This window comes from Leuciscus leuciscus, assembly GCF_965113295.1.
Source record: "Leuciscus leuciscus genome assembly, chromosome: 17".
NCBI classification, from domain to species: domain Eukaryota; kingdom Metazoa; phylum Chordata; class Actinopteri; order Cypriniformes; family Leuciscidae; genus Leuciscus; species Leuciscus leuciscus.
Genome location: NC_138741.1, coordinates 39367459 through 39383519, shown reverse-complemented (window position 1 = coordinate 39383519; position 16061 = coordinate 39367459). Strand labels below are relative to the sequence as shown.

General features: G+C 42.7%; 1 long non-coding RNA gene across 2 annotated transcripts; it reads left to right on the top strand.

Annotated features, from left to right (window-relative positions):
- Window positions 1-12774: 12774 nt before the first annotated feature.
- LOC309479526 lies at window positions 12775-15557 on the top strand. Of its 2 annotated transcripts, none has more exons than XR_014199268.1 (2): window positions 12775-13231; window positions 15042-15557. It is a non-coding gene; the product is annotated as an uncharacterized lncRNA (long non-coding RNA). The 2 variants fall into 2 exon arrangements; XR_014199269.1 differs by having other exon boundaries at window positions 12775-13278.
- Window positions 15558-16061: the final 504 nt, after the last annotated feature.

Sequence of the window (16061 nt, the reverse complement as noted above, 5' to 3'; positions counted from 1 at the left end):
TATAGGTCTCTGCCACCAGAGTAGCTAAAAACCTACAGGCTTTGGAGGGGTGCTTAGGGTCGCCACACCAGGTGGAGGCGCTGTGGGGACATAGTTGTGTTGCCCCAGAATACTCCACAGGGGGGAACCCCAATAGAGAAGGCAGAAGAGGCTGCTGAGCAGTCGCGAAAAGTCAAAGGAGACTTCCACGATCTCATGACCTCTTCATGCACTTCCGGGAAGAAAGGAATTGAGTGGTGTCAGCACGTGCTGCCCCCAAAAACCAATCATCAAGCCTTGAGCGCTCTGGACATGGCGGAGGGTTCCACACAAGCCCAATGCTCGCGGCCCCAAAGGAGGCAGCACAGCCGAGTCTTCATCTCCAGATGACTAAAGCCCACTTTGCGATGGATCATAGACATGATTTCATCTGCCGGGGCGCCGAATAAAATGCTGGGCTCGCCGGCGACCTCTGGCCGAGACTGGTCAGCGACCCCATCCAGAAACATCACGGGTTGTGACACACCAGCAGCCTCAGATCACCCTGACCACCAGCCAAAGTATCCCCTCTCGTGGAGAGAATAGATTGGGGTGTGGCAGAGGGGACTCTACCTCTAAGGAGGTCATTGAGTCTCAATCACAACATTGCGATGGTCATTTTCCAGCAATGAAAACATGACACATCCACGAATGGTGCCTGAGCATGATTTAAGCCTAAACACGCCAGGCAGCGTTCGTGCCCATCAGCAGAATTAATCTGTCTACCGCACCCAGAAATACACGGGTGAGACATCTATAAAAAGACTACTGTACAGCTTCTTCACACTAGAAGCCCTGCTGAGGGAAACACGGATCTCCGTCTCGTATCGGCATCGGCATCCTCAGAAACATCCGCTCTCAAAGTTACGAACAAAGTAACAGTAATAGATCGATCGTTCAGAGTTACTCTGGTCTTTCTCGAAACATTATTAATGGAGCATTTTACTCTGGAATGTTTCAGTTGGTTGTTTGTTTTTAAATGTAACGTTTCGTAACGTAAATGTTTCTACTTGTTTCAGAACGTTCAGATTCAAAAGTAACGTTCCATAATGTGTGAAGAATGATACAATGTTACTGTTCCCGTAACGTTCACAGAACCAAGAAGAAACGCTTTTAAAACATTTTGAACTGAATGGGATCGTTAACAAACGAGCAGAACATGTATTTTTGATCAGCTGGGGCGTGTAGCGTGCTGCTCTTTTAGAGAGGATAGAACTCAACAGCAGTGCTGAAGCGCCCAGGGAGAAACACACACTTGTTGGCAGATCACTGCACAGACCAGCAGCAGGAATGAGATCTTGCTGGAACACACCGTCACACCAACACCGCTGAAGAGTTGCTAGTCTCGTATCTAGAACTCATAGACAGCTTGCAGTGGAGAGGAGTGAAGAAAACACTTGGCTTCGAAGCAAAAACATAATGCGAGATTGCCAGCATCCCTCCAAATACCCATGCGGTGGGGTGGAGCTGCACTATGCAAATTCCACAGACCCATGGCATTTCCTTGCCATTGGCTCGTTTTGTAAGAACTCGAAGGTGATAGGCTTTCTAAGTGAAACCCCATTTCCAAAGGAAACAGCATTGCGATCCCCAGGCCTCGGCTTCATGAGGGGCCTCAGCCGCATCATTGACAGCAGAGCGTCGGGGGAGAGCGGGCGGATCTTTATCAAAGCTAGCAAGCCTTGCATGGAGAGTTTTAAGCCTAAAATTCTCACAAAACTTGCAGCAAAAAATAGCCTCGCGAGCATGTGACAAGCCGAGACATTTCACACACTTACCGTGCAGGTCGTCGCTTGCATTGAAGCTACAGAGGCTGGCAATGACGCCATTGTGCTTCACCGAGAGGAGAACGAGAAAGTTCCACAGAATGCGGTCGCTGAAGCACGAAGAGGAAAATACGACAGAAGAATGCTAACTAGCACGGACCAGATAAAACTGGGTTATCCCTCACCACAGATCGTCCGAAAACACGAAATATCCCCTCGGCCCACCGTCTAATAGGCTAGATACAAGTGATTTGAATACTACTTACCATTAATGTGACTTTTGGTGCTGGTTTTGTGCAGTGCTTTGTAGTCAATTAACATCCATTGTTTCAGATTCAGTTTGAAAACCTGAAAATTACCGCTCCATTTCACATTGTCCAATGAAATTTAAACTACAGGGTGGGCCATTTATATGGATACACCGCAACAACATGGGAATGGCTGGTGAGTCACCAAAGTCCCGTTTGTGGCACACCAGTACATGTGATGGGGCAAACTCCTCAAGATGGGTGGTGACCATGACATATACTAATGTGCCACAAACAGGAACTCAATATCACCAACCACTCCCATGCCACCACGGTGTATCCATATAAATGGCCCACCCTGTAGTTGTGCCAGATGACGATTGGTCGGTGTATTATACATGACAAACAGGCATTAATTAAATATGTTATATTTAAAAATATATGATATGTGGACTTTTAATTGAATCAACACACTACCTTTGATTATTGAAAAAAGGTGTTTTTTTATATGTAACCGCTACGCTTTTCAACAAAGCAAATAAAAATTGTTGCCACTCACATACTTTTTGTCCATTACTATAATATCGGTAACTTTCTCCAGGTTATTTTCCCGGCGAATAGAGCAGGCAGCTACGTGTGGGGTCTGACATGCATGACATATTTGTTGCCTTCATCCAATAGCATGCCTGGATAGTGTCGGTGTTGGTTACGCGTTTGTCAACACACTGGCGCTCTGTGTTATCCGTTTAACTTGTTAACTAATTTTACCCACTTATGCTACATATTCAGTTTGACACAAAATGTGAATGTAGAGGTAACGTTATCCATTCTTACTGTTTTCATTTTATATAACCATCTTTTGTCATACGACGTCCTGTCATTTAGTTGTAATATTTTATAAATACACCGTTCTGATTTCACACATTTGCTCTATATTGCTTGGAAACACAACGTCATAGAAAGAGCCAGACAATATTTTTTTCCAGCACGTTTACTGGGTAGAAATGGCAAAACATGAAGTGCTGCATGCATATTTGAGGGAAGTGGACCCACCATTCCCTTTACAGACATAAGTTGGGACAAATTCATTAAATCAGTGTTTCTGTGGAAAGACCTTGAGTGCAGAGAAAGTATAGCAGAAGAGAAAGTACATGCATACAAGTTACAAAGCCATGAACCTACAAACCAGTTAGTCAAACCAGCTAACACTGGCTACCACAGGGAGTGCTACAGCCATTTCACATATATCACGAAGATAAAACGAGCACAAAGGAGAAGAGAGAAGGCAGTATTAGTTGAAGAAACTGCAAAGGAAGGTTGGTATTAATTATATTGTATAGACAGGCGGTGCAATATAAGACATACAGTGCAGTGTAGACAGTAGTATACAGTTAAGATAGTATGGTTTGCAGTAATATAAATTAAATATAATAATGATAATGACAGTGACACGTGACGGCCAAGTATGGTAACCCATACTTGGAATTTGACCTCTGCATTTAACCCATCCAAGTTAATGCACACACATTAGGAGCAGAGTAGTGAGTAGTTAACACACACACACACTGCAAACGTGGATACACACACCCAGAGCAGCGGGCAGCCTTTGTGTGGCGCCCGGGGAGCAATTAGGGGTTAGGTGCCTTGCTCAAGGGCACCTCAGTCATTTCCCACCGGTTCTGGAATCGAACCAGCAACCTTTGGGTTACCAGTTCAACTCCCTAACCACTAGGCCATGACTGCCCCGCAAAACGTAGTCCTAAATGTGCAATGTATGAGCAGTAGCCTTATAAGAGCAGAATAGATATGGATATGCAGATATGAGTAGTACAAATAATAAGAGTAGTACAAATAATTTAGATAATATACAGTGCATTAACAGTAATATAATAAAAACACCCTGCAAACATTTACCCTTCCAATTATGGCATCATTAACATCAACAAGGCCGGACACCTGAATGCTGTGAAACTGGTTATTACCCATGTTAAGGGAACAGGTGGAACCAATATATGGAGCATGAGTTTTCCCCTGCTGAAAGTTACACATTTTTCCTTAATCAGTGATGTGGGGAAGGGTGCAGAACCTAGATCTATTGTTTTGCACTTTTTTTAGTGGTAGAGGCAGAGGATGGTGAGGCAACTTCAGTAAAAACACGGGCTCTGAGGTCTTGCGCCTGTGATCTCTACACGTCCAGCTCCAGAGGCCATACTGGAACTTGTGCACTGCTCGTGTAAAAAAACAAATTGTGTTAAGGGTAGATGCACATGTAATCAACATGTAATTTGATTAAATCAAATATGTAATCGCATGATGCTAGCTACTGCTAGATAGCCAGCTGAAACTACCCTACTTAAACTGTGTGTGGTGTTCATATTTTTGTTATTCAGCCAGTGTTCGTGGGTCTGGTGGACCCGCTGCATGTTTGGGTTTTTAATTCAACACAATCAAAAAATGTATGTTAAAATACTCAACAGATGTTTACTTCATCACAATTACAAGCAATATAAACTGCATAATATGGTTAATATTTTCTCTTTACCTTTGTTAGATCACATTAAAGAATTGCAACCCTGTGCAGGAACGGCAGGGGTAGAAACACAAAACTCACTCTTGCACTCACACTCTCTCACACTTGCACACAAACACACCTCACTCACTCACTCACTCACTCACTCATTCAGATATGTGGTTTACGGGGACTCTCCATAGGCGTAATGGTTTTTCTAATGTACAAACTGTATAATCTATCCCCCTACACTAACCCTACCCCTAAACCTACCAATCACAGAAAACTTTTGGCATTTTTTGAATATGGTCAATGTGCCGCCGCCGCAGCTGCTGCTCGTGTCCGATAGCTGAATCATACGTGTAACAGCAGTTCTAAATAAGCTACATCTGATTGGTTAATAATAATCCTATGTCAGTATCTTGCCGCACTATTGGCTCGACTGATATAGTAGGCAACCGCGTTTGCCTGCATATTTACGGGTCATGCAATATGATTTCGGGAGAAAATGTGTAATAAATGGGAGTGGCAACACTTTTCATATCGTTGAGAATAAAACAACCGTCCCAACTTTACAAATTCAGGTTCTCCCTCCATGGGGATCATCCATTTCGAAAAGTAAAGCAGATACGGACCCTCGGCCCACCGTCATGTATATTGATACACATTTACCATTTGATCAAACCATCCTAGTTATATGAAGCCCAGGCGCCACCTACAGGCCTAATGTGTGAAGTGTAGAATGACAAGAACAAGCCAAATGGTGACATGAAATGACATTGTTATTTCTACATTTCTGATAATTATGCAGCATTAGTATATAATAGTATGTACAGTACCGGTTAAAATTTGGACAAATTACTGGTTTTTAAAATGTTTTTTAAAGAAGTCTCTTATGCTCATCAAGTCTGCATTTATTTGATCAAAAATACAGAAAACAATTATTACAAATTAAAATAATGGTTTTCTATTTTAATATACTTTACAATATAATTTGTTTCTGTGATGCAAAGCTGAATTTTCAACAGCCATACTGCTTAATATTTTTTGGGAAACTGTAGTACTTAAGTAAAAAAAAGAAATTATTTTATAAGTCTTTACTGTCCATTTTTATCAATTTATGACATTGCTGAAAAGTATTAATATTTTTCAACAAAAAGAAAAGAAAAAGAAAATGACTGACCCCAAACTTTTGAACGGTAGTATATGTGTCATGTCTTGTTTTGGTTCATGTTTTATGTCTTGTCATGTGATTCCCTCGCCCTCATGTGATCCTGCCATGTGCATTACTGTTTTTTCTGTATTTTGATCAAATAAATGCAGGCTTGATGTCTTGTGTTCTTAATTCAAACAGCAGAGATATTAATTGTTCATGCACAAGTGGCATCATACATTATATGTGTGGCAACACTTCACACTCACAGTGAGGTTTTGTTTAACAAGAGTAGGAACCTAAACGCCTTTTTCCTACACCCATGATGCTTTCCATGAATTCCATTAAACCATAAACAATCAGCAAAGGTTTATTCTCTAAGTGAAGAGAAATGATTTTGAAATATAGTGTGAGCAGCGATGACGGCCCAAGCACACACCGCCTCCTGCTGGCTCTGGGAAACACTGCAGCTGGACACACACATTTATAAGAGGACTATATGAAAGTCACAGTGTGTGTCAGACCTCCTGCCGCCAGCTGGTGGCGCTGTGAATCTGAGTAAACCTGAGCAATATTAGAACTGATCCACACTTCAAAAATACACTGGAAAAGTAGATCACCTGAGCACATACACATACTGGCCCTCATTTATCATTCTTGCGTAGAAACGGGCGTATATGTTGGCGTAAGATTATGCTTACACTCCTCTCACCGCCTGATTTATGAAGCTGTGCGTACCTTTGAAATCCAGGTGTACGCAATACCTGCCCTTGATAAATGCCGCGGCTGAAAACGATCGTCATTAGAATAACACGCCCCTATATATTCAAGTCTCCGCTTCCCCCACGCCCTCATTTTACGCCATGGACACACGGAAGACGGCAAAGAAGAGAAACTTCTCCGACGTGGAGATCGAGACCATCACCAGGGAAGTGGAAAGAAACAAAATTTTTTTATTTGGGACTTTAAAGAGTTTTAAAATAGCTGTTTGGATGAGCAAATCACAAAGCATTATTTTACAGCACGTGTTTTGAAACAATTAGCATTTAATTTCGTATCACGTCACATGTATTGGGGTGTACAATAGTGATGATGATGTGATGTGGAGTACCATTCATTCACATTAATAATTGCATGACAATTTTGTAATATTCTTCCTATGATTATTATTATTATGATTTTTATTATTAATGACGCTTATTGTTATTTAGAAGAAGAATGTCGTTATTATTATTATTTGTATTATTATTATTATTTAAAAGAAGAATGTTATTTTTATTATTTTGTCAGTCTGAATTATTTTTTGGTCATTGAAAGCCTTTCATTACTGAACCCAGTCGTGCGCACCTGCCGGGCCTAACCCTGAAACATGAGGTAAAGCGCACAGGCTCGCAACTGAAGGAATACATATGCCTACAGATCAAATGCTTTGGTAAAGTCACTCAAATTAAACACTGAAGTCCATGTTGCACAAAAATAAACACTGAAGTTTATAATTACTATGTTGTTGTTTTTTACAGTGGGTCATAATATATAATATCTTAGTTTGTCAGTGCGTTTTGTGGTGTTAGGAATAGTTTTTCTGCACATTTCCGCACTAACTCAAAACGTGCGTACATGTACACCACCTCCTGAGCTGGCGTAGGATTAGAGCGTGCGTACATGTACACCACCTCCTGAGCTGGCGTAGGATTAGAGCGTGCGTACATGTACACCACCTCCTGAGCTGGCGTAGGATTAGAGCGTGCGTACATGTACACCACCTCCTGAGCTGGCGTAGGATTAGAGCGTGCGTACATGTACACCACCTCCTGAGCTGGCGTAGGATTAGAGCGTGCGTACATGTACACCACCTCCTGAGCTGGCGTAGGATTAGAGCGTGCGTACATGTACACCACCTCCTGAGCTGGCGTAGGATTAGAGCGTGCGTACATGTACACCTCCTCCTGAGCTGGCGGAGGATTAGAGCGTGCGTACATGTACACCACCTCCTGAGCTGGCGTAGGATTAGAGCGTGCGTACATCTACACCACCTCCTGAGCTGGCGTAGGATTAGAGCGTGCGTACATGTACACCACCTCCTGAGCTGGCGTAGGATTAGAGCGTGCGTACATGTACACCACCTCCTGAGCTGGCGTAGGATTAGAGCGTGCGTACATGTACACCACCTCCTGAGCTGGTGTAGGATTTGAGCGTGCGTACATGTACACCACCTCCTGAGCTGGTGTAGGATTTGAGCGTGCGTACATGTACACCACCTCCTGAGCTGGCGTAGGGTTAGAGCGTGCGTACATGTACACCACCTCCTGAGCTGGCGTAGGATTAGAGCGTGCGTACATGTACACCACCTCCTGAGCCGGCGTAGGATTAGAGCGTGCGTACATGTACACCACCTCCTGAGCTGGCGTAGGATTAGAGCGTGCGTACATGTACATCTACACCACCTCCTGAGCTGGCGTAGGATTAGAGCGTGCGTACATGTACACCACCTCCTGAGCTGGCGGAGGATTAGAGCGTGCGTACATCTACACCACCTCCTGAGCTGGCGTAGGATTAGAGCGTGCGTACATGTACACCACCTCCTGAGCTGGCGTAGGGTTAGAGCGTGCATACATGTACACCACCTCCTGAGCTGGCGTAGGGTTAGAGCGTGCGTACATGTACACCACCTCCTGAGCTGGCGTAGGGTTAGAGCGTGCGTACATGTACACCACCTCCTGAGCTGGCGTAGGATTAGAGTGTGCGTACATGTACACCACCTCCTGAGCCGGCGTAGGATTAGAGCGTGCGTACATGTACACCACCTCCTGAGCTGGCGTAGGATTAGAGCGTGCGTACATGTACACCACCTCCTGAGCTGGCGGAGGATTAGAGCGTGCGTACATCTACACCACCTCCTGAGCTGGCGTAGGGTTAGAGCGTGCGTACATGTACACCACCTCCTGAGCTGGCGTAGGGTTAGAGCGTGCATACATGTACACCACCTCCTGAGCTGGCGTAGGATTAGAGCGTGCGTACATGTACACCACCTCCTGAGCTGGCGTAGGATTAGAGCGTGCGTACATGTACACCACCTCCTGAGCTGGCATAGGATTAGAGCGTGCGTACATGTACACCACCTCCTGAGCTGGCGGAGGATTAGAGCGTGCGTACATCTACACCACCTCCTGAGCTGGCGTAGGATTAGAGCGTGCGTACATGTACACCACCTCCTGAGCTGGCGTAGGATTAGAGCGTGCGTACATGTACACCACCTCCTGAGCTGGCGTAGGATTAGAGCGTGCGTACATGTACACCACCTCCTGAGCTGGCGTAGGATTAGAGCGTGCGTACATGTACACCACCTCCTGAGCTGGCGGAGGATTAGAGCGTGCGTACATCTACACCACCTCCTGAGCTGGTGTAGGATTAGAGCGTGCGTACATGTACACCACCTCCTGAGCTGGCGTAGGATTAGAGCGTGCGTACATGTACACCACCTCCTGAGCTGGTGTAGGATTAGGGCGTGCGTACATGTACACCACCTCCTGAGCTGGCGTAGGATTAGAGCGTGCGTACATGTACACCACCTCCTGAGCTGGTGTAGGATTAGAGCGTGCGTACATGTACACCACCTCCTGAGCTGGCGTAGGATTAGAGCGTGCGTACATGTACACCACCTCCTGAGCTGGCGTAGGATTAGAGCGTGCGTACATGTACACCACCTCCTGAGCTGGCGTAGGATTAGAGCGTGCGTACATGTACACCACCTCCTGAGCTGGCGTAGGGTTAGAGCGTGCCGTACATGTACACCACCTCCTGAGCTGGTGTAGGATTAGAGCGTGCATACATGTACACCACCTCCTGAGCTGGCGTAGGATTAGAGCGTGCGTACATGTACACCACCTCCTGAGCTGGTGTAGGATTTGAGCGTGCGTACATGTACACCACCTCCTGAGCTGGTGTAGGATTAGAGCGTGCGTACATGTACACCACCTCCTGAGCTGGCGTAGGATTAGAGCGTGCGTACATGTACACCACCTCCTGAGCTGGCGTAGGATTAGAGCGTGCGTACATGTACACCACCTCCTGAGCTGGCGTAGGATTAGAGCGTGCGTACATGTACACCACCTCCTGAGCTGGCGTAGGATTAGAGCGTGCGTACATGTACACCACCTCCTGAGCTGGCGTAGGATTAGAGCGTGCGTACATGTACACCACCTCCTGAGCTGGCGGAGGATTAGAGCGTGCGTACATGTACACCACCTCCTGAGCTGGCGTAGGATTAGAGCGTGCGTACATGTACACCACCTCCTGAGCCGGCGTAGGATTAGAGCGTGCGTACATGTACACCACCTCCTGAGCTGGCGTAGGATTAGAGCGTGCGTACATGTACACCACCTCCTGAGCTGGCGGAGGATTAGAGCGTGCGTACATCTACACCACCTCCTGAGCTGGTGTAGGATTAGAGCGTGCGTACATGTACACCACCTCCTGAGCTGGTGTAGGATTAGAGCGTGCGTACATGTACACCACCTCCTGAGCTGGTGTAGGATTAGAGCGTGCGTACATGTACACCACCTCCTGAGCTGGCGTAGGGTTAGAGCGTGCGTACATGTACACCACCTCCTGAGCTGGCGTAGGATTAGAGCGTGCGTACATGTACACCACCTCCTGAGCTGGCGTAGGATTAGAGCGTGCGTACATGTACACCACCTCCTGAGCTGGCGTAGGATTAGAGCGTGCGTACATGTACACCACCTCCTGAGCTGGCGTAGGGTTAGACCGTGCGTACATGTACACCACCTCCTGAGCTGGCGTAGGATTAGAGCGTGCGTACATGTACACCACCTCCTGAGCTGGTGTAGGATTTGAGCGTGCCGTACGCCAACGTCCATATTGATAAATCTAAAAGTCACCGTGGTTTTGGGTGTACGCTGGGAATTTGGTGTACGCACTTTTGATAAATGAGGACCATTGTATATATTTTTGATGATTGTTATAATACCCTTATTTTACTAGGAAATCTCTCGGGATTAAAATCATAGTTGTACAGAAAATACATAATTTTTATTAGACCTTATTGAGATTCAGATTCATATATTTTGAGGTCTGAAGATGTTCCTCTCTTCTCATTGGTACCCTCATTGTATTCATGATTATTTTGTTTATTGCTTGATTTTATTATTGTAATTAAATTTTACCCCTTTTTTGTTTCAGGATCCTCGGCAGAGCTTTGGCTCTGTTGTATAGGTTTATTTATGCTTTGCTATTGTTTGTTGATATTGTTTTTGGCAAGTAAAATGTTTATCACAAAAGGGGGGAAACAAAATAGATTTTTCAAGAAAGACCTAAAACATCCACACACACACACACACACACACACACACATACACACACACACACACACACACACACACACACACACACACAAAAAAAAAAAAAAAAAAAAAAAAATCCATAACCATGAACACAATTAAAGACACTCATTTGTGATTTCATGGTTTTCTGAAGATTAATCTAAAAATAAAAAGCGAATTAAACCGCTCTGTCCTCGTGTGACTGATGCACATGAGATATGATCAGGCTATAATACAGATGTGATTGATCAGCTTATACTGTGAGGTATAAAGGCAACAAGACAATGAATGCTTTAACCATAAAGATGAAATACTTAATGTACAGTCGGGGAAGACCATTCAACTCTTGCATATCTACTGATGAAACACTACATTCCAGTGTAAAATATCTCCATAATCCAGGACAAGAAGAAAAGCAGCAGCAACACATTTCTATATAGCAGCCATAGAAACACTTTATTTATTTCTAAACCAGAAGCTGTCCTGATGTCATTTACCACAGCTGTAGAGTCACTGACCCCTTGATGACCTTTACATGACGGTCTCAGAAGAGCTGAGCATCCATGCGTCTGATCATGCACTTCAGATGAAGACTGTGCTTCTTTATGGCTATCAAATACCAGTATAAACCAGTGACAGTGGAAGCGCTGATCCTCTTTCAGCAAGTTAAGCGAACATCTCATTTCCAGCACAACAGGCATTATGGTTTCATGCAAGGCAACAAAGAGAGATAAAAGAAATAAAGTACCAAATCTACTCTTTTAGGAGAGTATTAGCTGACTTCATTCATTTATATTAGATTTTAGACATTTAAAAAACACATAAATGGCAAATAATCTATGTATATAATGTAATATATTGGTAATTATCATGTTATCATGTGGACTGAGGTGTTTATGAGCTCTTATCTATAACATCAGAGGTTTAATCGCGGCTCGTGGTTCTCTCTGACTCTGTTCACTGTCTAATTCAAATGAAGACGAGCAATGCCAACTATACATCTCTAAGAAGAAGAAGAAATGGAGCTAAAATATTTTCTCTGTTTTCAAGGCTTTATCAAGTCAAGTTGCTTTTATTTCTGTAGCGCTTTATCAACGCAGAGAGTTAGTTACAAAGTAGTTTTGTTCATCAATTATGAAATGAGTTCAGTTCAGCTGTAAAGCAGCTCTACAAGTCAATAGTGTCATTATTCACATCAGTTAAGCTCAAGTTTACTTCTCATTCAAGTGTCAGTGCAGTCAAATCAATAATATTACTGAAAGTTAATTATCTTTCCCTGTTCATTGTTCATTCCCTCCAAACCAGTCTAGACTCTTCCCTATCAGACTGTGTATGAACTGGATTTGGAGTAAGCCTGAAAGTCACCATGAAAGGGAAGTTGCATTCGTCTTTTCTTCCCTATTGTGTCGTATATCCGAGTGAAACGAACTAATGTGGGCGGGGCTTGATTGTGTCCGTGGGGAATTGATTGGATGGTTGTGGTTTGCTATTGGCTGATATCATGTGAGTGACAGGTTATAGCCCCGCCCTTGTCATCAGAGAAGAGAAGAGAAGCTACAAGAGGAACTTATTCTGATTCAAGATTATTAACACAATAATGATGTGCACCCATAAATCATTTACTGTACAATAAACACTGCAATACTGTGTGACTTTCATGGTGACTTTAACTTGCTTGTGAGGTCTATAACACATTAACCAGGCAAGTCACTCACTGACTATATCTGTTCATGAAGAACAATTGGCTTCTTCCACACTATCAATGTTCATCTGACTTCCACAGATCACCAAACTAAAACATAACCCTTTTTATTTGAAAAACTAAAGCCGTCTCCGACACAGAAGAAGCTCGACGCCGCTGACCCAGGAGCCTCATTAAAACTTGTTCGGGGACCGTAATTCATCGGCTTCCTTTGCAGAAACTCGACGGCTTTGTTAACTCGAGCTTCACCCAGAAGAGCGCCAGAGGAAAGCTTCTCTTCTGATAAACACACACACACACGCGTCCCACCGGCCCGCGCGTCTGAACGGGGCGCCGCTAAACGCACACTTGTCTGAGACTGGGACTACAAGAGGAAGCGTTTGTCCCTGAGCTGTTCGTCTGAGATCTCTGTGCTGAACGCTGAAAGCCTCTCCAGACGCCGCGGCGGCTTCACAGGAACACACGCTCGCTGTCGGAAGAGGATGAAACAGCCGGGGTGTGTAAAGCAACACATACATGTGGCAGCACACTGTTCTCTTTCAGGTACTCTTCTGGGCTTTGTCATCTTGGGTTTGATTTTTCCAGTTGTTACACTCAAAGGAAGCAGCCGCGACTAATCGCTTCAAAGAGCCGCGATCCGCGCAGACAGAGCGAGTGGAAGTCATCCGAGATCATCACATCTTCTCATTATCCGTCAGAGGGAACCAGTGAGAACAGCAGAACCCAGGGAACGTTCTGCCACGCTTCTCTCAAAGATATGACCAAACGTTACTCCAGAAACCTCAATAGAACGCTTGTTAGAATGTGTTTAAAATCTTAATAATGTTCTCAAAATATTTGCACAAAAATGTTTTCTAAAACGTTTTAGTTGGACGTTCATCTAATTTAAAAAAAAAATTTTATTACTAATATTTTTTAAATGTTTCAGAATGTTCATAGAAAATTTGAAAGTAACGTTACCATAATGTTTGCAAAATTATAAAATATCTATGTTCACTTAACTCTCACATACACTCTAAAAAATAATTCTGTGGCTTAGTAAATATTACAGAAATATTTAACTTTATTAACTTAATAAAATCTCTGAATATCGTTTACTTGATTGTTTGAGTTAAACATACCAAAATAATTGAGTAAAAATCCAACAGTTAATTTTATCTAAAATTTACAGATATATTTAAGTTTTTTTCAATAAAATGATTTAGTATTTGACTAACCAATTATTTCTTTATAATACACTTAAAGGGATAGTTCACTTTGAAATAAATTTTTGGTATGTTTTAGCTTACCTCAAGGGCATCCAAGATGTAGGTGTCTTTTTTTCCGCAGTAGTTTCAATTTTGATATTTTTAGGTCAAACCGTTCTTGTCTGTCAGTCATATAATGCAGGTCTATGGTCACTGTCTCAAAACACAAGCACAGAGTCCAAATTAAAACAATTCCCCGTCGTCCAAATTAAACAATTCCCCATCGTAAGCACACATTGATGGCCTAAGACACGAAACGAGCGGTTTGTGTGAGAAAACGAACAGTATTTATATAGTTTTTACCACTTATACACAGCCATGTCCGAGTGATCTGATCTGACGTGTGCGCAGACTGGTGCATAGATATATACACACTAGATGTCGCCTTGTCTACGGCAGTTCATTGGAACGAATGTCTTTAAGGCGACGTCTAGTGTATATATCTATGCACCAGTCTGCGTACACGTCAGATCAGATCACTTGGACATGGCTGTGTATAAGAGGTCAAAACGATAAAAATACTGTTCGTTTTCTCACACAAACCGCTCGTTTCGTGTCTTAGGCCATCAATGTGTGCTTACGATGGGGAATTGTTTAATTTGGACGACGGGGAATTGTTTTAATTTGGACTCTGTGCTTGTGTTTTGAGACAGTGACCATCGACCTGCATTATATGACTGACAGACAAGAACGGTTTGACCTAAAAATATCAAAATTGAAACTACTGCGGAAAAAAAGACACCTACATCTTGGATGCCCTTGAGGTAAGCTAAAACATACCAAAAATTAATTTCAAAGTGAACTATCCCTTTAATACATTTGTGAAATTTCTATCAAAATATTTGAGAATGTTGAATTAAACTGATCTGTTTCAAGAAACAACAATATTACTTAATTCAAAAAAATATTATTAATATATTTAACACTCTTAAGAAATTGAGTAAGTTTACTCAATTAAAACAATGCACCCCTCCCCCCACCCTCCCCCTAATGACAATCAATATAATTAATTCGGATGATAAACTGTCCTCAGAACTGTCACTGTTTGTTTATTGGCAGGTTATGGAGTCAGTCGCGTCGCAGCATCTCTCGGCTGTGAGTGATGTTCAACCACAGTTCAACCACAGAGCACGAGTCCGTCTCTGGCACGAGAACCAGCGCTGATCCGGTGGATACTGGATAACAGACCGATTGATTACACTTGAATTAGGCTTCCTGAATGTTTAAATGTTTCATTTTTACTTCTAAAATGTTTGTTAAATGAGTTTAAATGTAGGCAATATTGTATACATGTTAAAACAGTGTAAAATGTGCTGTATTGCTGCACTCATCGACAATAAAGGCCAATGTCATGTATACTGGTGGTTGTATGGAATACTATTTTACAAAGGTTTAGAGGAAATAAAAAAAAGTTAATATTACTCATAAATAAAAACAGTTAATATTACTCATAAAAATTGTTTTTTAAATGTTTAAATGTTAAATTATTTCTACTCAATTTTATTTGTTAATGTACCAGATGCAGTTACTCAGATTTACTTAATTTTTTTACTTGCATTTACTCAATTCATACAGTATATTTCATTGATTTCACAGCTTTAAAATTGACTCAATTTTTTTTTGTGTAAAAATGTTTCACCAAAAAATTGAGTAAATAATAGTTAAACTTTTTACAGTGTGCATACATTCAGAAATAACGCTTTCAAATGGGAACTTTTAGCAAAAGATTGTAAGACTGTACTTGTGTATGCAGCTGTGTTCAGTGAATGTGTGAGACTTCTGTATGGAAATAACTAGAAGAATAACAATCTGCTCTACAAACTGGTGTGTTTATGGTTGTGATAATAAATTAAAATATGTTAATAAATACCAGTTTGCAGTATCAAGCACAAGCAGCATAACAGACTTTGTACTGGTAAAATAACTGACACGAGTTACAAATGGCCACAACTGCTCTTATATCAGAATAAGGTTCACGTGTGTGTGTTTGTGGCCAAACGCTGCACTTCACGTGTTGTTGCGGGCCGAGAGCCGAGAGGGTCCTGTTGAAGCTCTCTGTGGGTTGTGTATGTGCCATTG